General features: G+C 47.8%; 1 protein-coding gene across 1 annotated transcript in view; it reads right to left on the reverse strand.

Annotated features, from left to right (window-relative positions):
* The window catches only part of SLC24A3 (solute carrier family 24 member 3), a 129090-nt gene extending 116847 nt beyond the window's left edge, over positions 1 to 12243 (reverse strand). Inside the window, exon 1 of the mRNA XM_030446720.1 lies at positions 12173 to 12243. The gene's annotated coding sequence lies outside the window, so the exon portion shown is untranslated. The remainder of the gene's footprint in view (positions 1 to 12172) is intronic.
* Positions 12244 to 14910: the final 2667 nt, after the last annotated feature.

A 14910-nucleotide genomic window follows, 5' to 3' on the forward strand; every position in this document is an offset into this window, starting at 1 on the left:
GCACTGGCACCAGCTAAAATTGCAGTGGAGCTAGCGTAAGAAAAGGGGATAAAACATAATGAAATGAGAGCCTGGAGGAGATGGAAAAGGAGGTGAGCAGTCAGGGACACAGGTGTGAATTAGGCCTTGCAAATGGGCAATACTTCCCCATTCCTGTCACTGTTCAGAAAACCTTTGAGACTCAACTATTAGCACAGATAAGAACAAGCTGAAGGGCAGCCATGGGCCTCCTAACTAATGCCATGCTTCACCCCTACAAAACTGAACTCCTTGCACTAACGCATCTCTTTCCTTCCCAGTGCATGGGGCTAAAAATAAACACTGGATAGCATGAGCCACAGGAAGAACCTCAACAGGGAGCTTATGAAAAGTTGTGATGGCTTCCAAATCACACAGAGGGCTGTAGATGTTCCACAGTGCTTGTGGTCCTTCACTCAACCCTGTTCTCTGCCACTGGCCAGCAAGTGGATTTGGTCTGGAGCTGCCACAAGCTGCCTCCAAGGGCAGGAGAGAATATCCATCAAGTGTCCTCTTAGAAAGCCTGACCCTTCTACAAAGCCTGAATCACTAGGCTTCTTGTGCTACTAGGTTAGCAACACTGTCTTGAGAAAATTAATAAACCACTTGTTCCAAAAAATCTTCCAGGTGCTAACAGTGTCTCCTCTCTTACTAATCCTAAACATTATCCCTCCTCCAGCCAACACACATTTCCCTACGATTACCATGAACTGTGCCTATTCAGGGTCCCAGCTGCCCAGCTGCACGCAGGTTTCTGCCCTCATTCAGGCTGATCTATGTGTCACTAAGCCAGGCTGAAAATTACCTTAGTGACACAGAGTGCTTTCCCTATGGTACCCACTTAATTAAATATTGAAAGAGCTATTACCTTTCAGGGATGCCTGTGCACTGTCTGTGTCCATTATTTATGACATAATGTATTCATTACGCATTTTATCCTATGCTCCTATCTGCCGATCTCGTAACAGGCCCTTAAAAACAAATTCAAGCAATTAATCTTACCTTAATTACAGATAAATATATATTGATACCCCAGGACATCTCCTCCATCTCTTTATCAGAAGTAAACCTATCTAGAAATAAATCTGATAATCAGGAGAGAGAAGGACAAGGCCCACCAGCTATGGGAATGGCAGAACTGGAAACAGGCACATTTTAATCTGTCACAGTAAAACAGACAGTTTCATCTGTCTGGAAAATTTGAGACGTGTCCTGCTGCAGCTCCCCTCCCATGACAGGTACTTCTAATAGCATTGCACCAGCAGACGCTGTCTCCTTTGTTCTCTTCCATGCTGGTGACACAAGCCAAGCCTTATCACACTAAAGCACCTTGGTCTTTCCTGCCTTCCAGGATCTCCTAACCTCAGACCACTGGCACAGCCACCTTCCCAGTCAACAGGTGTCCCCGCTGAGCTACCTCAGGCTGTCCCTTGTCCTCTCCCGTTCCCGCAAGTCCTTCACCCCTTCACTCATGGTTGCGGGCAGACCCTGCATTTCCGTTTGGTCCTCCTGTTCTCCCACAGACATCCAAATATGATGGTTATTGACAGAAAATTACAAGGGTTGGGGGAAAAAAAAAAAAAAAAAAAAAAAGGTCCTGTAAGGAGACCCACAGCAGTACAAGTCTGGCATGGACCTGGAAACCTCTGCTTCGCATAGGGAGCCTCCAAGTGAGGCAGGGAGATGGTGTAGATGAAGTAGAGGTATACCACTAACCACTGATGCCAGCCTGACCAAACAGATCATAAGGAATAAATCCAGCCCTCTCTTGTCTGATCTTTCCCCCATGGAGAAAACAACACAAGGAGGAGAGTGGTCTATGATATCAGAATATTCAGAAAGGTGGAAAGCCAAGAAGACACATCATGCCCATTTACTAAAATCTCACTCCAAAACCAAGGGAAGACTCAAAGAACAGAATCTTTGTCACCCTTGAGATCAACAGAGAAAACTAGCATTGACTTCAATGGATCTTAGACTGGCCCTTAAACGTACTGCTAGTGTGACACCTGTGTATCAGGCTTCTGAAACACTTCGAAGAAGGGTTTCTCTACTGAGCTTTGACTGAAGTGCACAGATCACTGACAAGGCAGCTGGTCCCTACAAGTATACAACATGAATGCAGTCCCTGCCCAAACTGCTCACTAGGCTTTTACTCTGTCATCTGGGGAATGTTTCCCTACCTGCTGGAAGAGAAAGGCACAAAGGCAGAGACAAGCCCAAGCAGGTACTGGTCACAAGCAGCACCTCAGCCTTTCTCATCTAAGAATGGAGGCTGGTCCAGCTCCACTCGCTCCCGCAATCATCTTTTCATCTTCCTTGGATAGTTCTAGTTTGGGATTTTACTAAATATTTTAAGGAAATAAATAATACTATAGGGAAAAAAAAAAAAGTTTCTATTTTTAACCAGAGATCTTGGCACAAAGAGGTATCACTCCACACCACATCAGAATCAAGTGTCTGACACTATCCTTTCTTTATAAGGCTTTAAGAATGGCAAGATCCTCTAAGAAGCAGTATACATTCTTTATTTACCCTCAAGTGACACTCTGCAGACCAGGGTTTAATTCACTGCTGTGTTATTAGCCGTGAGGTGACCTTGGACAAGTTGTTCTCTCCAGATTCTCAGCTGGTGTCAGCTGGCACTGTGCCACCAAAGTCAATTTAAAGAATTTGAGACTCCAGTCCCACAGCCCTGGGGTCCCCAGCCTCCCTGCCCAGCCCGCGTGGCCAGCCGGCAAGCAGCCCTGCTCCCGAGATGCTCTGAAACCTGTGTCTGACCAACAGGTAGTGGGATTAATGGGACTCCTGCTTCTCTTGGAAAATGGTTTTTTCACTAAAACAAGGAAAAAGCCCTTTCTGTTTTTAACGATCCTCGGGATCAAGGCTTTAAAAACAAACCCAACAAACCCGCCAATGCTGTCATTTTGCTTCACAGTATGTTATGCATTTGTTGATGCAAAATCCCTGAGGATTTTAACTCTAGCACACAGTAATGGGTGGTGACTTTTTTTTTTTTTTTTTAATCCATATAGGATCCCTATGACAACAGCTCCTAAGGTCTCCTAGGTCCACAGGCTTTCCCCCTGGAACATAATGACCACCTCTCAGCAGCCTGCGATGGCAAGACAGCACTCCTGTAACCTCTCTTTGGATTGTTTTTTGACTCCAGAGGCTTGTGCATTACTCAGTTCTGTTCTTGGAAAACTCCCCCACTTCTGAACAAGCTTGATTTGTTGCCTGCTCTGATTTAGAGCAAGAATAAATCCAAAGAACATGCAGCTCATAATTCATTTTACTTTGTCAGCAGCAAAATTAACTTAAGGTTTTTTTTAAGCACCAGCTCTTCTGCTTCTCCCTCCTCTCCACTGATACTGCTTTACAAGGAGAAGTGCACAGCATAGAACACCTTGCCATGAGCATGATTGATGTAACCTGCAGAACAAGCATACTGTGATCAAGCAAACTATATATGACAGTTCGCTGGGTTGGAAGGAAGGCAAAAGGGGGCTTTTAGCTCAGTTTTCACCACAAGGCTTGTGAGAACCATGGCAGTAACCAGTACACTCATTATTGTGGCAGGATGGTTTCTGCTCACCTGGGCCTAAGCCACAAGATTACTGCTCAGTCAGATCTCAACCGTGGCACCACACATTGGTTACTCCAAGGGACTGGTCCACCCAGCTGTCCAGCAGCTCACATCCTTAGGAGGACTTTATGCCACTTCATCAATAGCATCTCTTCTCACTATGCAGTTTGGTAAGGCTGTGGTCCACAGGGCTCAAGAGAATCCTCTGCCCCAAAACCCTCGGCAGCACCAGGGCACCTTCTGCAGAGATGGGAGCAGAACGTATACATCAAGAAGGATCACAGCGTGAACCCACTCCAGCTCCTGTACTGCATGGCACTTGCTGAGCACAAAAGCAAGGCATTTAACAGCTCTCTTCTACTTGCCACCATCCTGTGGAGTTGCACATCATACATGTCTACTCTATTTTAGCAACAGAATCAAATGCTGAGTCTTCAGTTAACATCATTGTGTACAAAATCAATTGACATGGTTCATGTTCTTGTTTCCCCTAAAATGAACACTTGCACTGTCTCAGTGTGTACAATGTTCATTTCAAACAGTTTCTTTCTGTCCCTGTTCTCCCTGTGAGCTGGCAACAAAGTACAAATCAAATATCATGAAGAGGTGCACTGAGAACTGTAGAGCAGATCTTCTCAGAGGAGAAAGGAATGTCCATGTAAGGCTCGTTTCTCCTTCTGCTTTATGTTACAGGATGTTCTGACCATGTTGGGGAAAAAAGACAGATGAGTCTATCTGAATGAGAATTATTTCAGTAACAGACCCTTCAGTTGTTTGTAATTCAGTAAGCATGTTTTTGGCTTGCACATCAAAAAAGATTCTTTTCCTAGACTTTAGGCTCTGTCCTAACTGTGCTATTAAAATTTGTTCGCAGTCCTCATTTGACAGGTGATGCCTGCCACAGGAGCCAACACTGAGGACAAGCCTTGCCATATCAAAGTTCCAAACATGTGTTTCTCCTCTTCCACCACAGCAACAAATGACATATACTACACTTATGGAGAACACCCTGTCTGTGTGGTTTTTATATCCCCCAGCCACTGTGGTGCCACCAGAGACTTCCCAGGCCTGATCTGTAAGGACACGTCAGTACACTGTGGACAGATGCATAAACCCACCTGCAGATCTGGACCCCAATCGGAGCTCTGTCATTCCTGTGCCAGCAGAGTCCTGCAAACTCATCTCTCACCTTCCCTACTTTACCAATGAAGGACGTGCCACATTTCCTCTGAAAAGGGCATGGACTGAGGAACGGCTGGAGTGAGGAAGGATCTGGTGACCTTGTACACACGAGCCCACTTGAAGTCAACTGCTGTAGTTCACATGCTGCAAGTCAAGCACTTGTTCCCTGGATCATGTCCTAACTGCCTATGGACACATAAACATGGCTGCTGGCCAAAGTACCACACACACTACTGGAGGTATAGAAAGGTCAGACCAGATCGTGAATCTCCACCACTTCACACAGCTGCTCGGCTCACAGCTCAGCAAAGGAATGTTTCAAAACAAAATCTGTGCCTCCAAACCAGTTTTGACACTCTTGGGTGCACAAGAGCATTGTTCCTTCATGAAAGGCATATCCTCTTCTCTATACACACAGTCAGATCCATGAACACTGCACGTGTGACCTGCAGGGCTGGGCAAAGGGATGGCATGGAATGAGAGCTATGACAGAGGACATGCTCCCACTGCCCTCTCCTCTGGGCCTGTGGGCAGCTTCCAGGTCACAGACAGGACTTGGGGACTATCTGCTTCCTACGGACAGGCTCATAGGCAAATGACATTCAATCCCACCTCTTCAGCAATGCTTGTTAGCCAAAGAAGTCCATAAAAGGCAAATAAAATCCCAGCAAGTACAGTCCCATACAGACTTCTCCCTGGACATCACATCTGGACTCCTCTTCAATGCCTCCCTTTCTTTGGAAGAACAAGACCCAGGATTTCTCCCTGGAGCCCATGTGCAGTGCTCCCAGTCGCAGCGACACCCTTAAAAAAAATTCAGCTTAAGTATATTCAGTTCACATCAAGTTTCATCTTTTAATCCAGGGGGTTTAATTCTGGGGTTGTCTCCAGTTATTCTGGGCTTCTGTTCATCAGCTCTTGTTGCTGGATGTAGCATCTTGTCCTGCTCCTCTTCCTTCTTTAACTCCCAACAATCAAACAAAGAGAAATGCCCTAATTTCCAGAGTTTTCTCAGCCTGCTCCTAAATAAAATTTTATAATCCAGAGACTGTGCCCATTTGATTTTTAAATCTGATTGTTAAACTGCAATCCAGTCATGCTATGGTACCAGCACATTGATTGCATATATTTAAAATCTTATGGAGGTACAGATGCTCCTTGGATGTATTTGACTTCTTTGCCAAAGTGACAGAGGCCTCAACAACCTCCAATATCCCCAGGTGGGGTGGGCTCATCCCACAACAATCTCTGTATCAAGCTCAACTGCTACCAAATTCCAAGATGACAAAAATGAGATCTAAGTCTTGCCTGAATAGGCACTTTTCCAACTGCTGTGAAGACTCGACCTTCTATGGAAGATAACGGAAGAAAACTAATGTAAACTTTGCTGGGAGACAAGATAAAGGGAGCTATAACTGCCCCTCTGGGGTTTCAAGTAGCTAACTGCAAAGTCCCAAGTCAAGGATGCCCTTGGTAGTAAGTAACTGAAGGACTGTTCAGAGCTGGAGCCCAGTCTGACAATCCAGCAACAATTCAGTGGAGAGGCAGAGGTAAGACACTTTCATCCCTTTAGGGTCAGCCAAGAATCCATTCATGAGCTTCAGACTACACACATTTACCACTTCCATTTCCACAATGTTTCCCTTTGATGCTGTGACTAACACAGCTTTGCTGCAGACCAGCCACAAAGATTTACTCACTGTGTAACCTTACTCTTCTGAGAGGATGTCTACAGGACATGATGATTAAAGTGTCAGGACCATAAACATCTTGCCCACACCTGAGCTTGTCCACTGCTTCTTCTCATAAAGCCACTGTAGCAGAAAAAGGTTAGAATGAGGTTACCAATGGCTCGTGGCACCTGTCTGACTTGATTCATGGTGATACTAAAGGCAAAACCTGGAGCAGAACAAAGCATCTGAGACTCCCCAGTGCTTCCTAAGATACCATGCTTAAAGACTGGTCTAGAGAAAGGCATGGCAGACAAGGCAGGAAAAAGCAAAGACTTTTTTTTTTTTTTCTTTTTTTTTTGGCAAAAATGCACCACTGCACCTCACCTGCCTGGCTGGTGGCTATGAAGAGCTGTGTGCATCTGACCAGATGGCAGAGCACAGCCCCATGGCAGCACAGCAGATGACTGCTGTGCCTGCAGAAGAAATCTGAGTTTTTGCAGAAATTGCCTGAAGAAGTTGCACTGCCTTCTAAGTAGTGGCACTAACAAGATGCATCACTCAGGCCCTATGGTCTATGAACCCCATGTGGTTTTGCTTTCAGAAAACAAACCTCCGAAGTTTCATGAGACTCAGCTCTTTTCTTCAAGTCTTATCTTAGAAAAACTAAATTATCTATGCTTTCTTGTCGATAGGAAAGCTAGAGAGGGTAACTTTTCTTTTTCTAGATACCATAAAGTTGTCATGAATTTAAAAAGAGGACAGAGACAAAGAGACAAATGCCCTGGAGCAGACTAACACTTAGAGACAAGGTCAGCTCCAGTGGTGAGGAGTTTTCCAGTTGCAAGGCTGGCTTCTGATCTTCTAAATTATCATTTCTCATCTCAGGACAGACTTTTGTCTAACAGTCTCACTCCCATGAGGCTACAGACATGCATATCTGCCATATGAGTATGTGACAGATCCAACTGAGCCTTTCTTTTTGAGCATCTTCAACCAAAAATGACCAGACAGGCTTCTCAACATTAGGGAGCAGTTAAGATTAGCAGCAGGAAGGAACTACTAAAAAAGGGCTTAGACAGAACCAACAGACCATGCCTACCTTACCATAAGCTTTGCCATTCTGATCACACCACCACCCAAGGGCTCTCTGTTCAGCCATGGCTTGTGAAAACCCCTTACTAAGGGTCCTTAGTCTGCTAATTTGACAGAGAACATTCTTGAGTTGTGCTGGTTTGCTTTCTGCTGGGTTAGCTTGCTGACAAGATTGAGCTAAGGGCAACCAAAACACCAGAGCCCATGCAAAAAGAGGCAAGGAGGGAAGGAGCAGCCATAAGCAGCAGACAAGACAGGACCAAGCATTTTACAGTGAGATCACTACAGGAAGACATGGAGCCACAAGCCTTTCTTCCCCTTGTTGGGCACTAAAGAAATAAAAAGTGTTGAATTTTTCTGCTGTTCACAGTCTCAAAGCCCTGCATTCACTCTGCTTATGAACAGCCAAGGAAGCCAGCAATTTTCTGTCTTCATGCCCTGCTGAAGCCAGGACTCCCAAGCATCCTGCAGCCACATCTTGAGGACCAAGGCCCTGTGATTTTAGGTGGTGTGCTGGAGTCTACCTCAGACACCCAACTCTGCTGAGCACCCACCCTGGCACTTCCATAGCATTCTAATTAAGTGGACACAAAACACTGGCAGATACAGAGATTTAGACATTTTAAGACGGTCCTTTGGAGATATCCTGAGGCAATCACAAACCCACCAGCAGGTGTACAAGCCCTGCTCTGTCACTAGTGTAAGCAGATGCTCAGGGCTAAATGCATCTTTAAGCATGCTTCCCCCTGCTCCTTCCAAGGGCAGCCACATGCCTTGTCCCTGCCGCTCATAGAAGACTGCTGGCTGTTGGTGCAGGACCTTGAACATGTACTAAATAAATGAACAAGTCATTTCCTGCAAGGCCAAACAAGCTCCCTGCCAAAGAGGTCACATACCACACTTTGGCCTGATGCCTCTCCCTAGCTGATGAGGGTAAATTCCCATATCCAGGGGTCCAACGATTACAGCATTACATCTGGGCTAGGATCACTCCTGCTGAAGCTAGGATTACGCTTCACCGAAGAGGTGAAGAAAACAACTGCTTTTGTGCTTTCATTGCATGACCTCTAAAGCTCGCTTTGGGTTTCTGGGTTAGTGAAAACCAAAACATTCAAATGAAATCAGGGACTTTTTGCTTAATTCCCAGCTAGAGGATCAGGATCTGTCACGCCAAGGTTCTTCAACTCTATTTTGGCAGTAAGAAGATCTGTAAGGAAAAGCCCTTTGAGGCGGGGCCCGTGACAAAGCGGTCAGGAGTAAAGGGCCTACGTGGTTCATTCCAATCTTGTGAGCTGCTCCAACTAGAGCAGGGGTGGAAGGTGGACATGCTAGGATCTTTGCTCCACATCTCCCACCATGTCACCCAGGACTTCTCAGAGTCCTTCAGTAAGTATGCTAGCATAATGCGGATGCTCTCAACCCACCACAGAATGCAAGGACAGGCACTAATCAGTCCTGTAAAACAGCCCAAGATTTAGATTTGGAGTAAGTCTGAGCTAGCCCCAGTGCACTTGGCAGGCCTTGCTCCATCATTCTCAATATTTCACTCTTGTCAAGTTAGAACAAGACTTATAAGCAACCCAAATCTTCCATGCTTGAATCATGCAGGGAACTTCGTTTGCCTGGATGTGCCCATCCCCATGAGTAAGGGCTGCAGACTCAGACCCAGCTTTTCCTTACCTGCCAAAAACACAAACACACAGAAAGAAGAAAAGAAAAATCCCACTGTCTGATGCCCCACTATTTTTCCTGTCCACAACAGCAATCTGGTAAAAGGCTTGACTCAGAAGCTTCCCTTGAAAAGCCTGAATCATCACAATTTGGAAGATGGTCTCATATATCAAAGAAGTCTCTCTTTTCCACTCTTCTCCAATCCTTCTCTTTACATGAGAGAATTTAAGAGTCAGAGAAAAAAAAACAAAACAAAAAAACCCCTTCTTGCTTTATTTGGCTTTCTGCAAGCATGGCAAAGTCAGGTAGTTTTGGAAGCAACTCACGCTGTACAAATGAGTGAGATGTTTCTGTAACTGTGCAGTGGTTGGCAGCTGTATTTTGGGTCTGCAGAGCCATGTCTGATCTCAGTTACACCTCTTATTTACCAGTGTGACTTCCTCGATATCAGAGCATAATCATAGACTTACACTGCCCAGAAGAGAGAACGAGGCACCCCAGCTGTACTTTCACTGCCTGGATGAACTTTACAACTTAGATTTCTTCTTAATTTGCACTGTATCCACTTTTGAAAGCCTGAGTCTTGTAGAACAGAAAGACCTTAATGCAAACATTATCATTTTATAGCACTTTATCATGACAAATCCTTCAGTATCAGGAGATCTCAAAGAGGCTTGAAAAGGAGACCTTGTTTCGGAGACCCAGCTAAGTGGGACGTGGTTGAGGCATCAAAACAGAACCCCACATCTTGTGCCCTGTTCTGTAGAGTCACACACTGCATATGGTTTATCAATTAAAATTAATTAAAATGCTGTCATTATCTGCCTCTTCAGGAAGATGTGAGTAGATATAAGTACATACACCTTCTGAATGAGGCTTTGGCACCTTACACTCTCTGTAAACAGAAGTCACCCGTGACTCAAAAAGCCGTGCTCCTCTGTTTCCAGGCTGTGGCAAAGACAGTGGCTGAGGAGAAAGGGACTGGCTAAGAAAAGCATCAGCATTAAAAGCAAGAGCATTTCATCCAAAAAAAGGTGACTCAAGCCTAGGGTTGCTGAGCTGGATCACACCTCAATGCAAAAGCTCTACAGAAGCAGCACTCTCCGGTATCTCCACTGCACACCAATAAAACCTACATCTACACCACCATCAGCCTCTCTGGCACCAGGGATAAGAGTAGATGTGCACTGACCATGTATGCTGCCAAGTCAAAACTCTGCATCTGATCTTGAACTATACATTTTTACATGGGAAAAAGTATTTAAATCACTAAACCAAAATGCATTTTTCTACCTCTTGTCTAATGACAACACAACCATAAACTCCAGAGAGAATCAGGCTGCCAGCTGCCAAGGAGGTTCACCAGAGAGCCTAGTCACTGAGGTCCCATGAAGAGGGGGTGGATGCAGTGGGTGCTGTGGAAAAATTCCACCTGTGAAATGATTCCTCTCTTTGTCACTCCCAGCTCTATGCAACAGCAAACACACAGGGTACCGTGCCAATTGCACCAAAGGCTATTTCTTGTCTCTCAGGTTAATTTTAAGCTAACTCTAATCATGGATATCATGAGATATTCTCCCAAAAGGAAGAAAAATAACAAGAGCCATAACAAAAGTTAGCAGTGCTGCCTGGGGAACACTTTCAGCAATTCATGCAAATCACGGACAAATTTATCCATGGCACGGACCTTTAGAGCCTCAGGGCAGAGCATCAGCAGGAAAACCATGTCCAAGGAGAGCAAAACACAGGTTGGAAATCTGTGCTACCCATAGGAGAGAAGACTGCATTCTGCACACCATTTAAAATAGGTCTGAAATTTGCCACACAATAAAATGTAGATTACATGGCCAAGGCAAAGGCAAACAGCAAGTCTGCTCTGCTGGAAATGGCTCGTTTTCCCATGAACAAAAAGCAGCGAGAGAGACCAGGTCTGTCCCGACTGGCATGAGAAGCAGCGTACGCCTGAAGAAGCACCTTTGGAGTTGATGTAAAAGAAGGACCAGTATTAGTGTCACGCATCCTGTATGCTGTGTGGGTAGACTTAAATATACTTAAGTACACACATATAGCCTTGTTTACTTACAAGGATGCTTGTGTCTGTCTTTCCCGGACTTCTCAGAAGCAATCACCACGCTCATGAAAAACAAGCATAACTTTTAGAATACACATATTCAAAAAAGATTGTATTAATTTAAGGGCCCTATGGTCCCAAATCCTAAAAAACCCAACCAAGCATTGCTATACTCTGTAAGAAAAACTATGTTCAAGCCTTAGCTGGTGTTTGCACTCTTCCCTAAACATCAGAGCATTCCTTACACCATGCTGCACACCACCAAACCCTTAAGACACGTCTGTTTATTTAAAAAGCAAATTCAAGTCACGGAGGGGTACGCTCTCCTTCACTTAAAGGAAAATAAGCCCTGCGTAAATTCTGCTTACACTCACATATTTGCAATGCAAAATGCGCATTGCCTTCTGTCACCCTCTCCGTACGGTTGGACGCAGAAGGAAGCAGGAGACGGCCACCCCGCACCCGAGACCGCGTGTCCCTCTGCCAAGACATTCACCTCCCCGACAGGCAGGCGGAGCCCATTCAAACTGCCCCAAACCCCCCGCAGCGGGACCGCGGCTGTCCTTTCCCGCGGGGACCGAGCACATGCGGTGTCCCGAGGGCTCCACACCGGGTCCCCGGCCAGCACCAGGGGCGCACCGCCGGACCCTCTCCCGTGGGACCCGCTCCACCTCGCTCCCACAAAGTTTCTCCCCTCCCCCGGGGGGGCCACCGTTGCCCCCCCAGCGTACACCCGGGACAGGGCCCCGACCCCCGCGGCGGGAGACCCTTGGGCTTCCCCGCTCACTCCCCGCCGCCCGGAGGGGGATCCCCTCCGCTGTCTCCCCCGCCCCGCGCCGCCGCGGCCCCGCGCCCTGCCCGCCGGCCCCGACTCACCGCCGCGACCGGCTGCGCAGCCGGCCAGGAGTAAGGCCAGGGCGGCCAGTGCGCCCAGCTGCCCCCTCAGCCGCTCCCCCCGCCGCCGCCGCCGCTGCCGCTGCGCCGCCGAGGCGCCCATCGCGGTCGCTCCGCTCCACCGAGCCGAGCCGAGCCGAGCCGAGCCGAGCCGAACCCAGCCCAGCCCAGCCCAGCCCGGGCCGCCGCCGCAGCACCGCCCCCGCCCGCCCCCCGCCGCTTGCGCGCCGGCCGTCAGCCCCAGCCCTGCCCACCGCCCCTGCGCGGCACGGGCGGTGTCAGGGAGGGGAGAGGCGGGGGACGCAACCTCCTGGCCCCCTCCCTGCTGTCGGCGGCCGGGCCGGCTTCCTGGGAGGAGAGGGGGCCGAGGGCCGGAGCTGCCCGGCCTCGGGGTGCCCCCTACGCCCCTGCCCTTCCCCCCGCCGTGGGTCCGGCGGGACGGGACGACCGCCCAGCGGGACACCGGGCACGGTGTGCAACACACCGGGAGACGCCCGCCCACCGCCGGGATCCAGCCTCCTCCCGGCCTCCTAGCGCTGCAGGCACCCTCCCACCCAGCCACCGCCACAGGTGCCAGACCTTCTCCCGCCCTCACTCCAGCCGGCGTTTCCCGGAGCTGCCCGAAATTTCCAACATCACCTGGGCTAAAACCTCTCCGTGCTGCTAGGAAAACCTCCAAACCTCCCACCAGTGGTCTCCCGCTCTCAAAAGGAGGCAGCCCTTGCTGCAGTTCGTCGGGACTCCATACTCTGGAGCACCCTCACAGTGGGGTATTTTTCCCTCTTTTCTTACACTCTGCTCTGAACTCGCAGGGTGAGCACCCTCGAGCTCCACTGACTCTGGCACAACCATTCCATCCATCCTGCGGTCCCGGGTTTCAAAACCTGGCCTGAACCTTTTCATCTTTACTTCTCGGTTCAAAATCCTAATTATTAGTGCAGCATTAATGGTAACACCTGCTGGTTGCGCTGAGAATCAGTGCAGTGGTCACAGGAGGAAGCACTTGCCTATGGCGGTGAAGAAACTGTCATTCCTACTCATCAGGAAAGGCACTGAAGTTATGTGATGGATCTACCCGAGGAAGTAGAACAAACTTGAAAACTGAGACACCTCAAACGCATGATGTTTAAACCTCATTTCCCCTGAAAGTAGAGCCCCTGCCTGGGACTCTCCTGGGCCTCCCAGCCTCCCATGCCACCTTTCTGACCACAGCATTTGCAGGCAATCTGGTGAGAGCGAGAGGCACTGGCTGAGATGGATGGGAGCAGAGTGCAGAAGCATGGACAGTGCTGTCTTCAGTGTGAACACAATTAATTAAATCAGAGATTGATGCAATGACAGAACAGAAGCTCTCCAAAAACTTCAGATGTTTCATCATTTTCAAGTTAAAATACTTCTTACAAAAAAAAACAGGCTATAGACAGCAGCATGGAGAGTGCTTTCTGACCCTCACCTGTCCCAGCTCAACAGCCCCACAGCTGACAGCACAAGTACAGGAGTTCTGTTGCTCCTGCACCAGCCTAGACCTGGCCCTTACCTTGTGCAAGCTCTCCCACAACTCTCCTGGCCAAAGGCCTGGCTGGCTGGCCAAAGAGACACCAGGCACTTAGCAGGCAGGCCTGGGCTGTGGGGCAGGGGCACAGCAGCAGCCACCCAGCATCCTCATTTCAGTACACCCCCACAGATCAACCTGCTCACAACAGCAAAACCTTTGCTGACTGGAGACCCACCTTGCAATTAGATGAACAAGAAAGTAGAAGATATCTGTTGCTATCATCTAAATAGTAACCAAGAGTTGCTATGGTCAGCTGCGCACAGACAGAAATAAAAGGAAACACTGCTCTCAATATTTTTGATTTGTTAATAACCACTCTCATTAGTGGGGGTCTCGTTCTGGGGTCAGCCTCTCATTAGGCACTCAGCTTCCAACCTCTCCTCCCAGGATTTCTTGCAATTCTGAGCTTAATCAGGATGTCAGTTTTTAACCGTTGCTCTTAAAGATTTATTGATCACGCTGCTACACACAACTTTAGAAATGCTGGTGTCCCTGTTGGCCCCAGCTAGACAGAGCCAGTTACCATCCAAGACAGTAAGCAAAATAAATTTGCCACTGTCCTAGGATGCAACTACAGAAGAAGTGGTTTGGTTTGGTTTGGTTTGGTTTGGTTTGGTTTGGTTTGGTTTGGTTTGGTTTGGTTTGGTTTGGTTGGGATGGAGATTTTTCCAGGTAGAACACACTCCCTTCCTGCCCATCAGGGTAGATTTTGTCTCAAGGTAAACAACTCCAAAACCTGCAGCACTGTTAAACACTACCAGAACGCAGCTTGGTTTGTGAACCAGACCATGCCTACCTCATTGCTTGCCCTAAGTCAACACCATGCGAACGCGATCTAACAGCTCTGGGGGGAGGGGAGACCTGTAGGTGAATATCCCCATTGCTGACATGACAGAGCACTATGACTGTATTCCCGAAGTATTCCTTTTAAATCTAAATGTCCCTTTGAAGTCTGTAACTGCTCACAAATGTGACCCTGAGAGTTGTTGCAAAATCATTATTCACCCCTCCATCATAAGCCTCCTCCTTTCCATCCCATTGCAGGGCTTTTTGTAAATACCAAGGTGGGAGCTCTCTGTGGACAATTAGGACTGGGAACATCTGGGGAGCCTGAGTAGCTCAGAAGCAAATTTCTCAGAATCACAAAGTAATTTTGCAAATTCCT

Source organism: Calypte anna, chromosome 3 (genome assembly GCF_003957555.1).
Source record: "Calypte anna isolate BGI_N300 chromosome 3, bCalAnn1_v1.p, whole genome shotgun sequence".
NCBI classification, from domain to species: Eukaryota; Metazoa; Chordata; class Aves; order Apodiformes; family Trochilidae; genus Calypte; species Calypte anna.